Source organism: Oncorhynchus gorbuscha, linkage group LG01 (assembly GCF_021184085.1).
Source record: "Oncorhynchus gorbuscha isolate QuinsamMale2020 ecotype Even-year linkage group LG01, OgorEven_v1.0, whole genome shotgun sequence".
In the NCBI taxonomy this organism is placed as follows: Eukaryota; Metazoa; Chordata; class Actinopteri; order Salmoniformes; family Salmonidae; genus Oncorhynchus; species Oncorhynchus gorbuscha.
In genome coordinates, this window is record NC_060173.1 from 2,613,261 (window position 1) to 2,630,981 (window position 17,721).

General features: G+C 46.2%; 1 non-coding gene and 1 pseudogene across 1 annotated transcript; both read left to right on the forward strand.

Annotated features, from left to right (window-relative positions):
* Positions 1-9,574, forward strand: part of LOC123994785 — a 20,805-nt pseudogene extending 11,231 nt beyond the window's left edge.
* A 2,278-nt stretch (positions 9,575-11,852) lies between these two features.
* Positions 11,853-11,928, forward strand: trnat-ugu. The gene has a single exon. It is a non-coding gene; the product is annotated as a tRNA-Thr (tRNA).
* Positions 11,929-17,721: the final 5,793 nt, after the last annotated feature.

A 17,721-nucleotide genomic window follows, 5' to 3' on the forward strand; every position in this document is an offset into this window, starting at 1 on the left:
TATAGATGATGACAATGATGATAATGATAATGCTGAAATAGATGACAATGATGATAATGATGTAATAATGATGATATAGCTTATGACGATAATGATGATGATATAGATGATAATAATGATGTAACAATGATGATAATGATAATGCTGATACAGATGATAATGATGTAATAATGATGATAATGAACCTCTCAATAATAACATAGCTGGTTTCAGTTTTCCCCTCCCCACTCAGACCACTCCCAGACAGTCTTAAGAAAAATTATTGCTTGAGAAATTGCTCTTTGCTAACAAGATACTTTTGTTTCTTTTTTAAATAATTTTAAATTAAAACAATCACAGTAAGGTACTTAATTGTTACCCAGAAATTATTTTATATTGAGATCAAAACTGCTGCATTGGACCTTTCTAATACAAAAGTCCCCAGCATTCAGCTCAGCTCACAATCACCCTTTTCCTTCCCTAGTTACATCCAGGGCCAGACCACCACGGCTGAGGTCTCTGGTGGCGTCTGTCCCAGCGTCCACATCGTCTGGACCCCCATCACCCCTTCCCTTACCCTGCTGCCCGACCAGGCCCAGTCCCGCTGGGGGTTCGTGAGTGGCGGTGGCGGCAGTCAGGACAGCGTACAGGCTCACTACTGACACAGGTAAAGAAAAGGGAGTGAGCTCAACTATCCTCCTGCGTCACATAATGATGAAGACTAACTTGATGAAGTTGCAGCTGAGGTCTCCGCTGCGGTACATCTAGTGGGACATGTCGGACTGAGGCTTGTTATGACAAGAGGTGTGGCATATAGGTGTAGTAGTGATGTAGGTGTAGTAGTGATATATCAAATCAAATCAAATCAAATTTATTTATATAGCCCTTCGTACATCAGCTGATATCTCAAAGTGCTGTACAGAAACCCAGCCTAAAACCCCAAACAGCAAACAATGCAGGTGTAAAAGCACGGTGGCTAGGAAAAACTCCCTAGAAAGGCCAAAACCTAGGAAGAAACCTAGAGAGGGAACCGGGCTGTGGGGGTGGCCAGTCCTCTTCTGGCTGTGCCGGGTAGATTATAACAGAACATGACCAAGATGTTCAAATGTTCATAAATGACCAGCATGGTCAAATAATAATAAGGCAGAACAGTTGAAACTGGAGCAGCAGCACAGTCAGGTGGACTGGGGACAGCAAGGAGCCATCATGTCAGGTAGTCCTGGGGCACGGTCCTAGGGCTCAGGTCCTCCGAGAGAGAAAGAAAGAGAGAATTAGAGAGCATATGTGGGGTGGCCAGTCCTCTTCTGGCTGTGCCGGGTGGAGATTATAACAGAACGTGGCCAAGATGTTCAAATGTTCATAAATGACCAGCATGGTTGAATAATAGTAAGGCAGAACAGTTGAAACTGGAGCATATAGGTGTAGTAGTGTAGTAGTGATATAGGTGTAGTAGTGTAGTAGTGATATATAGGTGTAGTAGTGATATATAGGTGTAGTAGTGATATATAGGTGTAGTAGTGATATATAGGTGTAGTAGTGATGTAGGTGTAGTAGTGATGTAGGTGTAGTAGTGTAGTAGTGATGTAGGTGTAGTAGTGTAGTAGTGATGTAGGTGTAGTAGTGTAGTAGTGATGTAGGTGTAGTAGTGTAGTAGTGATGTAGGTGTAGTAGTGATATAGGTGTAGTAGTGTAGTAGTGATGTAGGTGTAGTAGTGATGTAGGTGTAGTAGTGATGTAGGTGTAGTAGTGATATATAGGTGTAGTAGTGTAGTAGTGATATATAGGTGTAGTAGTGATATAGGTGTAGTAGTGTAGTAGTGATGTAGGTGTAGTAGTGTAGTAGTGATGTAGGTGTAGTAGTGATGTAGGTGTAGTAGTGATGTAGGTGTAGTAGTGATGTAGGTGTAGTAGTGATGTAGGTGTAGTAGTGATATATAGGTGTAGTAGTGATGGAGGTGTAGTAGTGATGGAGGTGTAGTAGTGATGGAGGTGTAGTAGTGATGGAGGTGTAGTAGTGATGGAGGTGTAGTAGTGTAGTAGTGATGGAGGTGTAGTAGTGTAGTAGTGATGGAGGTGTAGTAGTGATATAGGTGTAGTATGTGTAGTAGTGAGGTAGGTGTAGTAGTGAGGTAGGTGTAGTAGTGAGGTAGGTGTAGTAGTGATATAGGTGTAGTAGTGATATAGGTGTAGTAGTGATATAGGTGTAGTAGTGATATAGGTGTAGTAGTGTAGTAGTGATATAGGTGTAGGAGTGATATAGGTGTAGTGGTGATATAGGTGTAGTAGTGATATAGGTGTAGTAGTATAGTAGATGTAGTAGTGATATAGGTGTAGTAGTGATATAGGTGTAGTGTAGTAGTGATACAAGAGGTGTGGCATATAGGTGTAGTAGTGATGTAGGTGTAGTAGTGATGTAGGTGTAGTAGTGATGGAGGTGTAGTAGTGATGGAGGTGTAGTAGTGATGGAGGTGTAGTAGTGATGGAGGTGTAGTAGTGATGGAGGTGTAGTAGTGATGGAGGTGTAGTAGTGATGGAGGTGTAGTAGTGATGGAGGTGTAGTAGTGATGGAGGTGTAGTATGTGTAGTAGTGATGTAGGTGTAGTAGTGAGGTAGGTGTAGTAGTGATGTAGGTGTAGTAGTGATATAGGTGTAGTGGTGATATAGGTGTAGTGGTGATATAGGTGTAGTAGTGATATAGGTGTAGTAGTGATATAGGTGTAGTAGTGTAGTAGTGATATAGGTGTAGTATGTGTAGTAGTGATATAGGTGTAGTAGTGATATAGGTGTAGTAGTGATATAGCTGTAGTAGTGATATAGGTGTAGTAGTGTAGTAGTGATATAGGTGTAGTAGTGTAGTAGTGATATAGGTGTAGTAGTGTAGTAGTGATATAGGTGTAGTAGTGTAGTAGTGATATAGGTGTAGTAGTGATATAGGTGTAGTAGTGATATAGGTGTAGTATGTGTAGTAGTGATATAGGTGTAGTAGTGATATAGGTGTAGTATGTGTAGTAGTGATATAGGTGTAGTAGTGTAGTAGTGATATAGGTGTAGTATGTGTAGTAGTGATGGAGGTGTAGTAGTGATGGAGGTGTAGTAGTGATGGAGGTGTAGTAGTGATGGAGGTGTAGTAGTGATGGAGGTGTAGTAGTGATATAGGTGTAGTAGTGATATAGGTGTAGTAGTGATATAGGTGTAGTAGTGATATAGGTGTAGCACAGTGGGTACATAATTAGATGTTTTATTTGGTTTTATCATCTAGGACCACTTTGGACACAAGTGTTTTAATGTATACTTCTAAGTGGGGATACAGTATATTGGACATATTATTGTTTATGTTTTTTACCAATAAAAAAAGAAAGAAACTTGTCATGGCAAAGCGTAAACATGTTAACAGCTCTGGAGCTGATGGCCAATGGGAACCTTCGTCCCTCGCACCTCCGGGCGTGGGAGGAGCTGTGGGCGGGCAGCACCCTGGAGCTGACTGGTCCAGACGACCTGAGCAGGGCTCTGATTGGCTGCATGTTCTACCTGCTCAGTGCCTTCCCTTCGTTGCACGAGGCGCCCGGTCATTTCGCGGCGTCAGTCCTGGAGGATTGTCTAACGGGGCTCAGGGCAAGACTACTGGGGACATGTGTTCTGGGACCAGGTGAGGACAATGTTCTGTTTATTTCACGATGTATCTAATGAAGGGAAAGGTGGTTAGTTGACCCATCGGGTGTACTGGATTACAACACATAAGTGGAACTGGCTGTATTCAAGGAGAGGGTTCGTTGTGTTAGGCTAACCTCTACCTACTGAACCCGTGTCCTTTAGTGTGACTGAAATGTCCCTCGCCCTCTGTCTCCCTGTGTAGGACACTTGGATGTACCCCAGTATTGGTCTCTTCTACCCTCAGTTGGCACGGGCCGTGCTTGAGTACCGGGTGAGGACAGTAGATGGCGCTAAGGACAATGCTGAGAAGCAAGGCTACAAGGTACAGGCGTCTCTCTGATGTGTTCACACACTCCCTATTCACAGTCAGGCCTCACAGTGATCATCTGGCTGCCAGTTCTATATTTGGTGTCATATTGTGTGAAGAGGACTGGCCACCCCACATAGCCTGGTTCCTCTCTAGGTTTCTTCCTAGGTTTTGGCCTTTCTAGGGAGTTTTTCCTAGCCACCGTGCTTCTACACCTGCATTGCTTGCTGTTTGGGGTTTTAGGCTGGGGTTTCTGTACAGCACTTTGAGATATCAGCTGATGTACGAAGGGCTTTATAAATACATTTGATTTGATTTATTTTCTATATTTTTAGGTACAGTATAGTGACTATAGGATCTTCACGTAGACACCTGTATCTCGGTCATACTGTGTGTTGTTGAGTGTCGTGTGAACACAGACCTTGCCAGGAAGTATTCACACACACCTCCACCTGTTGTTACATCCTGAATTCAAAATGGATGAAATAGATTTGTATTTGTCACCTATCTACACACAGTATTGATACTCCATCCCAAGTGTAATTAATAACGTCACCATGCTGAAAGAGATATTCAATGTCTGATTTGTTTGTTGTTTTAGTATTACCCATCTACCAATCGGTGCCCTTCTTTACAAGGCAGTGGAAAACCTCCCTGGTCTTTGTGGTTGAATCTGTTTGAAATTCACTGCTCGACTGAGGGACCTTACAGATAACTGTATGTGTGGGGGTACAGAGATGAGGGACCTTACAGATAATTGTATGTGTGGGGTACAGAGATGAGGGACCTTACTGATAACTGTATGTGTGGGGGTACAGAGATGAGGGACTTTACAGATAATTGTATGTGTGGGGTACAGAGATGAGGGACCTTACTGATAATTGTATGTGTGGGGTACAGAGATGAGGGACCTTACAGATAATTGTATGTGTGGGGTACAGAGATGAGGGACCTTACTGATAACTGTATGTGTGGGGTACAGAGATGAGGGACCTTACAGATAATTGTATGTGTGGGGTACAGAGATGAGGGACCTTACTGATAACTGTATGTGTGGGGGTACAGAGATGAGGGACTTTACAGATAATTGTATGTGTGGGGTACAGAGATGAGGGACCTTACAGATAATTGTATGTTTGGGGTACAGAGATGAGGGACCTTACTGATAACTGTATGTGTGGGGTACAGAGATGAGGGACCTTACAGATAACTGTATGTTTGGGGTACAGAGATGAGGGACCTTACAGATAATTGTATGTGTGGGGTACAGAGATGAGGGACCTTACAGATAATTGTATGTGTGGGGTACAGAGATGAGGGACCTTACTGATAACTGTATGTGTGGGGGTACAGAGATGAGGGACCTTACTGATAACTGTATGTGTGGGGTACAGAGATGAGGTAGTCATTGTAAAATCATGTTAACCACTATTATTGAACACAGAGTGAGTCCATGACACGTATTATGTGACTTGTTAAGCACTTTGTTTACTCCTGACAAACGGTTTGAACACTTATTGACTCAAGGCATTTTTATTCATTTGTAAAGATTATGGGGTTTTGTGTGTAGACCAGTGACACAACATCCTACATTTAATCCATTTTAAATTCAGGCTGTAAACAACAACAACAACAACGATGTGGAAAAAGTCAAGAGGTGTGAATAGTTTCTGAAGACACTGTTAGTGGTCCCACAGGATCAGGCATCACACACTAAAAATGTCTTCCCTCGCTGTACTTATAGGTGTGATGTGTTTGTAGTGTGTGTAGTTTAGTGTTTGTAGTGTGTGGTGGTGTGTAGTGTATGTTTATAGTGTGTAGTGTTGTGTTTGTAGTGTGTGTAGTTTAGTGTTTGTAGTGTGTGGTGGTGTGTAGTGTATGTTTATAGTGTGTAGTGTTGTGTTTGTAGTGTGGTGTGTTGTGTTTGTAGTGTAGTGTATTATAGTGTATGTGGGTCAGTGTGTTCTGTTCTGATGAAAGAGATATTTTGTTGTCCTCCTAACAGGGACTAAAGTTCCCGTGGGAAAGTGCTGTGTCAGGGAGGGAGGTGTGTCCTGAAGATATATACGGACAACAAGAGATCCACATCAACGGAGATGTTACTCTGGCCTTCCAGCACTACCTCTACCTCACACAGGTAACACCTGACCCCAACACTACCTCTACCTCACACAGGTAACACCTGACCCCAACACTACCTCTACCTCACACAGGTAACACCTAACCCCAACACTACCTCTACCTCACACAGGTAACACCTAACCCCAACACTACCTCTACCTCACACAGGTAACACCTGACCCCAACACTACCTCTACCTCACACAGGTAACACCTGACCCCAACACTACCTCTACCTCACACAGGTAACACCTAACCCCAACACTACCTCTACCTCACACAGGTAACACCTGACCCCAACACTACCTCTACCTCACACAGGTAACACCTGACCCCAACACTACCTCTACCTCACACAGGTAACACCTGACCAACACTACCTCTACCTCACACAGGTAACACCTGACCCCAACACTACCTCACACAGGTAACACCTAACCCCAACACTACCTCTACCTCACACAGGTAACACCTGACCCCAACACTACCTCACACAGGTAACACCTAACCCCAACACTACCTCTACCTCACACAGGTAACACCTGACCCCAACACTACCTCTACCTCACACAGGTAACACCTGACCCCAACACTACCTCTACCTCACACAGGTAACACCTAACCCCAACACTACCTCTACCTCACACAGGTAACACCTAACCCCAACACTACCTCTACCTCACACAGGTAACACCTGACCCCAACACTACCTCTACCTCACACAGGTAACACCTGACCCCAACACTACCTCTACCTCACACAGGTAACACCTAACCCCAACACTACCTCTACCTCACACAGGTAACACCTGACCCCAACACTACCTCTACCTCACACAGGTAACACCTGACCCCAACACTACCTCTACCTCACACAGGTAACACCTGACCAACACTACCTCTACCTCACACAGGTAACACCTGACCCCAACACTACCTCACACAGGTAACACCTAACCCCAACACTACCTCTACCTCACACAGGTAACACCTGACCCCAACACTACCTCACACAGGTAACACCTAACCCCAACACTACCTCTACCTCACACAGGTAACACCTGACCCCAACACTACCTCACACGGGTAACACCTAACCCCAACACTACCTCTACCTCACACAGGTAACACCTGACCCCAACACTACCTCACACGGGTATGGTCTAGGCCAGTCATCTACATTCACAGCCGGCTCCCTAGCGCTTCTCATTTGGGTCTAGTTATTTTCTGATCTGAAAGGTCGGCAAAGGTATAAGCTGCTTCCACCATATCGCCTACACTTTAAAGACCTGCAGCCTGTCTCTCTTCTAGGACATGTCTATGTTCACAGAGGGGCGTGGCAGCGAAGTGATTTGGGGCGTGGCTGATTACTGGGTTTCCAGGGTAACCTGGAGCGCTGAAGAACAGAACTACCACATATTAGGTAAAGGGACACTCCGTAAACATGTTGTTTAGAAATCGTCATGCCAGCTTATTGCTAGTACTAACTTTAGTGATAGCTAGTTTGAGGTTAAAATGTACTTACTATGACTGTGATATTCAGTTGTCTCACCTGTAGTTATCTCACCCGGGGGCCATCTTAAAATGAATCCACTCTGGATAAGAGCGGTCTGTTAAATGACAAATGTATTGCAACTGATTTCGTTGTCAAGCACACTAGGTAAGCTATTTAGCTTATTGGTCGTAGCAACCCTGTTGCTTGAGTAAACACGAGTATGCAAGACATTTACCAAAGTATCTCTGTTTTCTGCCAGGTGTCATGCCCCCTGATGAGTATTACTACAACGTCAACAACTCGGTGTACACAAACACTGTGGCCAAGTTCAGGTACCAGAGGGGTGTCATACGAAGCTACAGGGCGTTCAGAAAGTATTCAGAGCCCCTGACCTATTCCCCAATCTGTTACGTTACAGACTTATTCTAAAATAGATTAATTAAAACAAGTTCCTCATCAATCTAAACACAATAAACCATAATGACAAAGCGAAAACAGGTTTTTAGACATTTTTGGGAAAAAAACAAACACAAAAAAAAACAGTAATAGTTTTACATAAGTATTCAGACCCTTTGCTATGAGACTTAAAATTGAGCTCAGGTGCATCCTGTTTCCATTGATCGTCCTTGAGATGTTTCGACAACTTGATTGGAGTCCACCTGTGGTAAATTCAATTGATTGGACATGATTTGGAAAGGCACACACCTGTCTATATAAGGTCCCATAGTTGATAGCGCATCTCAAAGCAAAAACCATGAGATTGAAGGAATTGTCCGTAGAGCTCCAAGACAGTATTGTGTTGAGGCACAGATCTGGGGAAGGGTACCAAAAAATGTCTGCAGCATTGAAGGTCCACAAGAACATAGTGGCCTCCATCATTCTTAAATTGAAGAAGTTTGGAACCACCATGACTCTTCCTAGAGCTGGCCGCCCGGCCAAACTTAGCAATTGTGGGAGAAGGGCCTGGGTCAGGGAGGTGACCAAGAACCCGATGGTCACTCTGACAGTGCTTCAGCGTTCCTCTGTGGAGATGGGAGAACCTTCCAGAAGGACAACCATCTCTGCAGCACTCCAACAAGCAGGCCTTTATGGTAGAGTGGCCAAAGTAATGTTTACATTTTAACAGATCAGAGACTTATAGGAGCAATTAGGGTTAAATGCCTTGCTCAAAGGCAAATCAACATACTTTTCACTTAGTCGGCTCACGGAATCGAACCAGCGACCTTTCAGTTACTGGCCCAACGCTATTAACCGCTAGACTACCTGCCGTCCCAATTACGTGGCTATTTCCCCAAACATGCATCGTAGGATACCCCCCCCCAATCAGCTATTTCCCAATCTCACCTTATTTTCCATAGACCTTATTCATGTGGAAGCCAAAGTCGTTCCACATCCAGGCTTTTATTTTTTATTTTTTCCTAAGTCTATGGAAAACATTGTAAATGATAACATCAAGTACATTGTTTCTCATCTCTTACCCAGTCTGGAGTTCGCTGTGGAGTTGGCTGCCCTGCTGAAGTACCCTGCTCCTCGGGAGTGGCAGCAGGTAGCAGACAAGATCAAAATCCCTTTCGATCAGAAGCAGAAATATCATCCTGAATTTGACGGCTACAAAAAAGGCGAGTGTTTCCCCCACCGCCCACACGGTCACTTAGTTGTCTGTTTAAAGGTGTGATGTTAGATAAGGTAACACATGCACTGTCTTTGAGTCTCCGATTTTTCATTTTTATTTTGACTTTTTCTCCCAGGACAATTCGTGAAGCAGGCTGACACAGTGATGCTAGGCTATCCCCTGGGTCTACCTATGACCCCTGAGGTCAGGAGAAATGACCTGGAGTTCTACGAGGCTGTCACAGACCCTGGTGGTCCAGCTATGACATGGGTAGGTCACATACTGGTATTACCATGCACTGCCAAGAACGGGTCAATATATTTACATTTACATTTACGTCATTTAGCAGACGCTCTTATCCAGAGCGACTTACAAATTGGTGCATTCACCTTATGACATCCAGTGGAACAGTCACTGTACTGTTGAAAGGTACCTACCTACAAAAGGGACTTTATAACACATAACCCATACATAACCCATACATAACCCATACATAACCCATTCATAACCCATTCATAACCCATACATAACCCATACACAACCCATTCATAACCCATTCATAACTCATTCATAACCCATTCATAACCCATTCATAACTCATTCATAACCCATGCATAACCCATACATAACCCATTCATAACCCATTCATAACCCATACATAACCCATACACAACCCATTCATAACCCATTCATAACTCATTCATAACCCATTCATAACCCATTCATAACCCATTCATAACCCATGCATAACCCATGCATAACCCATACATAACCCATACATAACCCATACACAACCAATTCGTAAGCGGTACATAAGCTTTTTTTTCTACTACTAATGAATGCAGTATGTGTGTGTTCTGAAATCCTTACTGGTAGAGTGTTACTCAGTTGGGGGGTGTAGAATAGTGTCAGTCAGTTGGGGGGTGTAGAATAGTGTCAGTCAGTTGGGGGGTGTAGAATAGTGTTAGTCAGTTGGGGGGTGTAGAATAGTGTCAGTCAGTTGGGGGTGTAGAATAGTGTTAGTCAGTTGGGGGTGTTAGTCAGTTGGGGGTGTAGAAGGGTGTCTGTTGGGGGTGTAGAATAGTGTCAGTCAGTTGGGGGTGTAAAATAGTGTTAGTCAGTTGGGGGGTGTAAAATAGTGTCAGTCAGTTGGGGGTGTAGAATAGTGTCAGTCAGTTGGGGGTGTAAAATAGTGTTACTCAGTTGGGGGGTGTAGAATAGTGTCAGTCAGTTGGGGGTGTAAAATAGTGTTAGTCAGTTGGGGGTGTAGAATAGTGTCAGTCAGTTGGGGGTGTAGAATAGTGTCAGTCAGTTGGGGGTGTAGAATAGTGTCAGTCAGTTGGGGGTGTAGAATAGTGTCAGTCAGTTGGGGGGTGTAGAATAGTGTCAGTCAGTTGGGGGTGTAGAATAGTGTCAGTCAGTTGGGGGGTGTAGAATAGTGTCAGTCAGTTGGGGGTGTAGAAGGGTGTTAGTCAGTTGGGGGTGTAGAAGGGTGTCTGTTGGGGGTGTAGAATAGTGTCAGTCAGTTGGGGGGTGTAGAATAGTGTTAGTCAGTTGGGGGTGTAGAAGGGTGTCTGTTGGGGGTGTAGAATAGTGTCAGTCAGTTGGGGGGTGTAGAATAGTGTTAGTCAGTTGGGAGGTGTAGAATAGTGTTAGTCAGTTGGGGGTGTAGAATAGTGTTAGTCAGTTGGGGGTGTAGAATAGTGTTAGTCAGTTGGGGGGTGTAGAATAGTGTTAGTCAGTTGGGGGGTGTAGAATAGTGTTAGTCAGTTGGGGGTGTAGAATAGTGTTAGTCAGTTGGGGGGTGTAGAATAGTGTTAGTCAGTTGGGGGTGTAGAATAGTGTTAGTCAGTTGGGGGGTGTAGAATAGTGTTAGTCAGTTGGGGGTGTAGAATAGTGTTAGTCAGTTGGGGGGTGTAGAATAGTGTTAGTCAGTTGGGGGTGTAGAATAGTGTTAGTCAGTTGGGGGGTGTAGAATAGTGTTAGTCAGTTGGGGGTGTAGAAGGGTGTCAGTCAGTTGGGGGTGTAGAAGGGTGTTAGTCAGTTGGGGGTGTAGAAGGGTGTCGGTTGGGGTGTAGAAGGGTGTTAGTCAGTTGGGGGTGTAGAATAGTGTCAGTCAGTTGGGGGTGTAGAATAGTGTCAGTCAGTTGGGGGTGTAGAATAGTGTCAGTCAGTTGGGGGTGTAGAATAGTGTTAGTCAGTTGGGGGTGTAGAATAGTGTCAGTCAGTTGGGGTGTAGAATAGTGTCAGTCAGTTGGGGGGTGTAGAATAGTGTCAGTCAGTTGGGGGGTGTAGAATAGTGTTAGTCAGTTGGGGGTGTAGAATAGTGTCAGTCAGTTGGGGGTGTAGAATAGTGTTAGTCAGTTGGGGGTGTAGAAGGGTGTTAGTCAGTTGGGGTGTAGAAGGGTGTCTGTTGGGGGTGTAGAATAGTGTCAGTCAGTTGGGGGTGTAGAATAGTGTTAGTCAGTTGGGGGTGTAGAATAGTGTTAGTCAGTTGGGGGTGTAGAATAGTGTTAGTCAGTTGGGGGTGTAGAATAGTGTTAGTCAGTTGGGGGTGTAGAATAGTGTTAGTCAGTTGGGGGGTGTAGAATAGTGTTAGTCAGTTGGGGGGGTGTAGAATAGTGTTAGTCAGTTGGGGGGTGTAGAATAGTGTTAGTCAGTTGGGGGTGTAGAAGGGTGTCAGTCAGTTGGGGGTGTAGCTCAGTTGGTAGAGCATGGCGCTTGTAACGCCAGGGTAGTGGGTTCGATTCCCGGGACCACCCATACGTACAATGTATGCACACATGACTGTAAGTCGCTTTGGATAAAAGCGTCTGCTAAATGGCATATTATTATTATTATTAGAAGGGTGTTAGTCAGTTGGGGGTGTAGAAGGGTGTCGGTTGGGGGTGTAGAAGGGTGTTAGTCAGTTGGGGGTGTAGAATAGTGTCAGTCAGTTGGGGGGTGTAGAATAGTGTTAGTCAGTTGGGGGTGTAGAATAGTGTTAGTCAGTTGGGGGGTGTAGAATAGTGTTAGTCAGTTGGGGGGTGTAGAATAGTGTTAGTCAGTTGGGGGTGTAGAAGGGTGTCGGTTGGGGGTGTAGAATAGTGTCAGTCGGTTGGGGGTGTAGAATAGTGTTAGTCAGTTGGGGGGTGTAGAATAGTGTTAGTCAGTTGGGGGTGTAGAAGGGTGTTAGTCAGTTGGGGGTGTAGAAGGGTGTCGGTTGGGGGTGTAGAATAGTGTTAGTCAGTTGGGGGGTGTAGAATAGTGTTAGTCAGTTGGGGGTGTAGAATAGTGTTAGTCAGTTGGGGGTGTAGAAGGGTGTTAGTCAGTTGGGGGTGTAGAAGGGTGTCGGTTGGGGGTGTAGAATAGTGTTAGTCAGTTGGGGGTGTAGAATAGTGTTAGTCAGTTGGGGGTGTAGAATAGTGTTAGTCAGTTGGGGGGTGTAGAAGGGTGTTAGTCAGTTGGGGGTGTAGAAGGGTGTCGGTTGGGGGTGTAGAAGGATGTCGGTTGGGGGTGTAGAATAGTGTCAGTCAGTTGGGGGTGTAGAAGGGTGTCGGTTGGGGGTGTAGAAGGGTGTCGGTTGGGGGTGTAGAAGGGTGTCGGTTGGGGGTGTAGAAGGGTGTCGGTTGGGGGTGTAGAATAGTGTTAGTCAGTTGGGGGTGTAGAATAGTGTTAGTCAGTTGGGGGTGTAGAATAGTGTTAGTCAGTTGGGGGTGTAGAATAGTGTTAGTCAGTTGGGGGTGTAGAATAGTGTTAGTCAGTTGGGGGGTGTAGAAGGGTGTTAGTCAGTTGGGGGTGTAGAAGGGTGTTAGTCAGTTGGGGGTGTAGAATAGTGTCAGTCAGTTGGGGGTGTAGAATAGTGTTAGTCAGTTGGGGGTGTAGAATAGTGTTAGTCAGTTGGGGGGTGTAGAAGGGTGTTAGTCAGTTGGGGGTGTAGAAGGGTGTCGGTTGGGGGTGTAGAATAGTGTTAGTCAGTTGGGGGTGTAGAATAGTGTTAGTCAGTTGGGGGTGTAGAAGGGTGTTAGTCAGTTGGGGGTGTAGAAGGGTGTCGGTTGGGGGTGTAGAAGGATGTCGGTTGGGGGTGTAGAATAGTGTCAGTCAGTTGGGGGTGTAGAAGGGTGTCGGTTGGGGGTGTAGAAGGGTGTCGGTTGGGGGTGTAGAAGGGTGTCGGTTGGGGGTGTAGAAGGGTGTCGGTTGGGGGTGTAGAATAGTGTTAGTCAGTTGGGGGTGTAGAATAGTGTTAGTCAGTTGGGGGTGTAGAATAGTGTTAGTCAGTTGGGGTGTAGAATAGTGTTAGTCAGTTGGGGGTGTAGAATAGTGTTAGTCAGTTGGGGGGTGTAGAAGGGTGTTAGTCAGTTGGGGGTGTAGAAGGGTGTTAGTCAGTTGGGGGTGTAGAATAGTGTCAGTCAGTTGGGGGTGTAGAATAGTGTTAGTCAGTTGGGGGTGTAGAATAGTGTTAGTCAGTTGGGGGTGTAGAAGGGTGTTAGTCAGTTGGGGTGTAGAAGGGTGTCGGTTGGGGGTGTAGAATAGTGTTAGTCAGTTGGGGGTGTAGAATAGTGTTAGTCAGTTGGGGGTGTAGAAGGGTGTTAGTCAGTTGGGGGTGTAGAAGGGTGTCGGTTGGGGTGTAGAAGGATGTCGGTTGGGGGTGTAGAATAGTGTCAGTCAGTTGGGGGTGTAGAAGGGTGTCGGTTGGGGGTGTAGAAGGGTGTCGGTTGGGGGTGTAGAAGGGTGTCGGTTGGGGGTGTAGAAGGGTGTCGGTTGGGGGTGTAGAATAGTGTTAGTCGGTTGGGGGTGTAGAATAGTGTTAGTCAGTTGGGGTGTAGAATAGTGTTAGTCAGTTGGGGTGTAGAATAGTGTTAGTCAGTTGGGGGTGTAGAATAGTGTTAGTCAGTTGGGGGGTGTAGAAGGGTGTTAGTCAGTTGGGGGTGTAGAAGGGTGTTAGTCAGTTGGGGGTGTAGAATAGTGTCAGTCAGTTGGGGGGTGTAGAATAGTGTTAGTCAGTTGGGGGTGTAGAATAGTGTTAGTCAGTTGGGGGTGTAGAATAGTGTTAGTCAGTTGGGGGGTGTAGAATAGTGTTAGTCAGTTGGGGGTGTAGAAGGGTGTCGGTTGGGGGTGTAGAATAGTGTCAGTCGGTTGGGGGTGTAGAATAGTGTTAGTCAGTTGGGGGGTGTAGAATAGTGTTAGTCAGTTGGGGGTGTAGAAGGGTGTTAGTCAGTTGGGGGTGTAGAAGGGTGTCGGTTGGGGTGTAGAATAGTGTTAGTCAGTTGGGGGGTGTAGAATAGTGTTAGTCAGTTGGGGGGTGTAGAATAGTGTTAGTCAGTTGGGGGGTGTAGAAGGGTGTTAGTCAGTTGGGGGTGTAGAAGGGTGTCGGTTGGGGGTGTAGAATAGTGTTAGTCAGTTGGGGGTGTAGAATAGTGTTAGTCAGTTGGGGGTGTAGAATAGTGTTAGTCAGTTGGGGGGTGTAGAAGGGTGTTAGTCAGTTGGGGGTGTAGAAGGGTGTCGGTTGGGGGTGTAGAAGGATGTCGGTTGGGGGTGTAGAATAGTGTCAGTCAGTTGGGGGTGTAGAATAGTGTCAGTCAGTTGGGGGTGTAGAAGGGTGTCGGTTGGGGGTGTAGAAGGGTGTCGGTTGGGGTGTAGAAGGGTGTCGGTTGGGGGTGTAGAATAGTGTTAGTCAGTTGGGGGTGTAGAATAGTGTTAGTCAGTTGGGGGTGTAGAATAGTGTTAGTCAGTTGGGGGTGTAGAATAGTGTTAGTCAGTTGGGGGTGTAGAATAGTGTTAGTCAGTTGGGGGTGTAGAAGGGTGTTAGTCAGTTGGGGGTGTAGAAGGGTGTTAGTCAGTTGGGGGTGTAGAATAGTGTCAGTCAGTTGGGGGGTGTAGAATAGTGTTAGTCAGTTGGGGGTGTAGAATAGTGTTAGTCAGTTGGGGGTGTAGAAGGGTGTTAGTCAGTTGGGGGTGTAGAAGGGTGTCGGTTGGGGGTGTAGAATAGTGTTAGTCAGTTGGGGGTGTAGAATAGTGTTAGTCAGTTGGGGGTGTAGAAGGGTGTTAGTCAGTTGGGGGTGTAGAAGGGTGTCGGTTGGGGGTGTAGAAGGATGTCGGTTGGGGGTGTAGAATAGTGTCAGTCAGTTGGGGGTGTAGAAGGGTGTCGGTTGGGGGTGTAGAAGGGTGTCGGTTGGGGGTGTAGAAGTTGGGGGGAATAGTGTTAGTCAGTTGGGGGTGTAGAAGGGTGTCAGTTGGGGGTGTAGAATAGTGTTAGTCAGTTGGGGGTGTAGAATAGTGTTAGTCAGTTGGGGGTGTAGAATAGTGTTAGTCAGTTGGGGGTGTAGAATAGTGTTAGTCAGTTGGGGGGTGTAGAATAGTGTTAGTCAGTTGGGGGTGTAGAATAGTGTTAGTCAGTTGGGGGTGTAGAATAGTGTTAGTCAGTTGGGGGTGTAGAATAGTGTTAGTCAGTTGGGGGTGTAGAATAGTGTTAGTCAGTTGGGGGGTGTAGAATAGTGTTAGTCAGTTGGGGGGTGTAGAATAGTGTTAGTCAGTTGGGGGTGTAGAATAGTGTTAGTCAGTTGGGGGGTGTAGAATAGTGTTAGTCAGTTGGGGGTGTAGAAGGGTGTCAGTCAGTTGGGGGTGTAGAATAGTGTTAGTCAGTTGGGGGTGTAGAAGGGTGTCGGGTTGGGGGTGTAGAAGGGTGTTAGTCAGTTGGGGGTGTAGAATAGTGTCAGTCAGTTGGGGGTGTAGAATAGTGTTAGTCAGTTGGGGGTGTAGAATAGTGTTAGTCAGTTGGGGGTGTAGAAGTGTTAGTCAGTTGGGGGTAGTCAGTTGGGGGTGTAGAATAGTCGGTTGGGGGTGTAGAAGGGTGTTAGTCAGTTGGGGTGTGTAGTCAGTTGGGGGTGTAGAATAGTGTAGTCGGTTGGGGGTGTAGAATAGTGTCAGTCAGTTGGGGGTGTAGAAGGGTGTTAGTCAGTTGGGGGTGTAGAATAGTGTTAGTCAGTCAGTTGGGGGTGTAGAAGGGTGTTAGTCAGTTGGGGGTGTAGAAGGGTGTCGGTTGGGGGTGTGTCGGTTGGGGGTGTAGAATAGTGTTAGTCAGTTGAATAGGGGGTGTAGAATAGTGTTAGTCAGTTGGGGGTGTAGAATAGTGTTAGTCAGTTGGGGGGTGTAGAAGTTGGGGGTGTAGGTGTTAGTCAGTTGGGGGTGTAGAGTCAGTTGGGGTGTAGGTGTCGTCAGTTGGGGGTGTAGAATAGTGTTAGTCAGTTGGGGGTGTAGAATAGTGTTAGTCAGTTGGGGGTGTAGAATAGTGTTAGTCAGTTGGGGGTGTAGAATAGTGTTAGTCAGTTGGGGGTGTAGAAGGGTGTTAGTCAGTTGGGGGTGTAGAAGGGTGTCGGTTGGGGGTGTAGAAGGATGTCGGTTGGGGGTGTAGAATAGTGTCAGTCAGTTGGGGGTGTAGAAGGGTGTCGGTTGGGGGTGTAGAAGGGTGTCGGTTGGGGGTGTAGATAGTGATAAGGGTGTCGGTTGGGGGTGTAGAAGGGTGTCGGTTGGGGGTGTAGAATAGTGTTAGTCAGTTGGGGGTGTAGAATAGTGTTAGTCAGTTGGGGGTGTAGAATAGTGTTAGTCAGTTGGGGGTGTAGAATAGTGTTAGTCAGTTGGGGGTGTAGAATAGTGTTAGTCAGTTGGGGGGGGTGTAGAAGGGTGTTAGTCAGTTGGGGGTGTAGAAGGGTGTTAGTCAGTTGGGGGTGTAGAATAGTGTCAGTCAGTTGGGGGTGTAGAATAGTGTTAGTCAGTTGGGGGTGTAGAATAGTGTTAGTCAGTTGGGGGGTGTAGAAGGGTGTTAGTCAGTTGGGGGTGTAGAAGGGTGTCGGTTGGGGGTGTAGAATAGTGTTAGTCAGTTGGGGGGTGTAGAATAGTGTTAGTCAGTTGGGGGTGTAGAAGGGTGTTAGTCAGTTGGGGGTGTAGAAGGGTGTCGGTTGGGGGTGTAGAAGGATGTCGGTTGGGGGTGTAGAATAGTGTCAGTCAGTTGGGGGTGTAGAAGGGTGTCGGTTGGGGGTGTAGAAGGGTGTTCGGTTGGGGGTGTAGAAGGGTGTCGGTTGGGGGTGTAGAAGGGTGTCGGTTGGGGGTGTAGAATAGTGTTAGTCAGTTGGGGGTGTAGAATAGTGTTAGTCAGTTGGGGGTGTAGAATAGTGTTAGTCAGTTGGGGGTGTAGAATCAGTGTTAGTCAGTTGGGGGTGTAGAATAGTGTTAGTCAGTTGGGGGGTGTAGAAGGGTGTTAGTCAGTTGGGGGTGTAGAAGGGTGTTAGTCAGTTGGGGGTGTAGAATAGTGTCAGTCAGTTGGGGGGTGTAGAATAGTGTTAGTCAGTTGGGGGTGTAGAATAGTGTTAGTCAGTTGGGGGGTAGAATAGTGTTAGTCAAGGGTGTTAGTCAGTTGGGGGTGTAGAAGGGTGTCGGTTGGGGGTGTAGAATAGTGTTAGTCAGTTGGGGGGTGTAGAATAGTGTTAGTCAGTTGGGGTGTAGAATAGTGTTAGTCAGTTGGGGGGTGTAGAAGGGTGTTAGTCAGTTGGGGGTGTAGAAGGGTGTCGGTTGGGGGTGTAGAA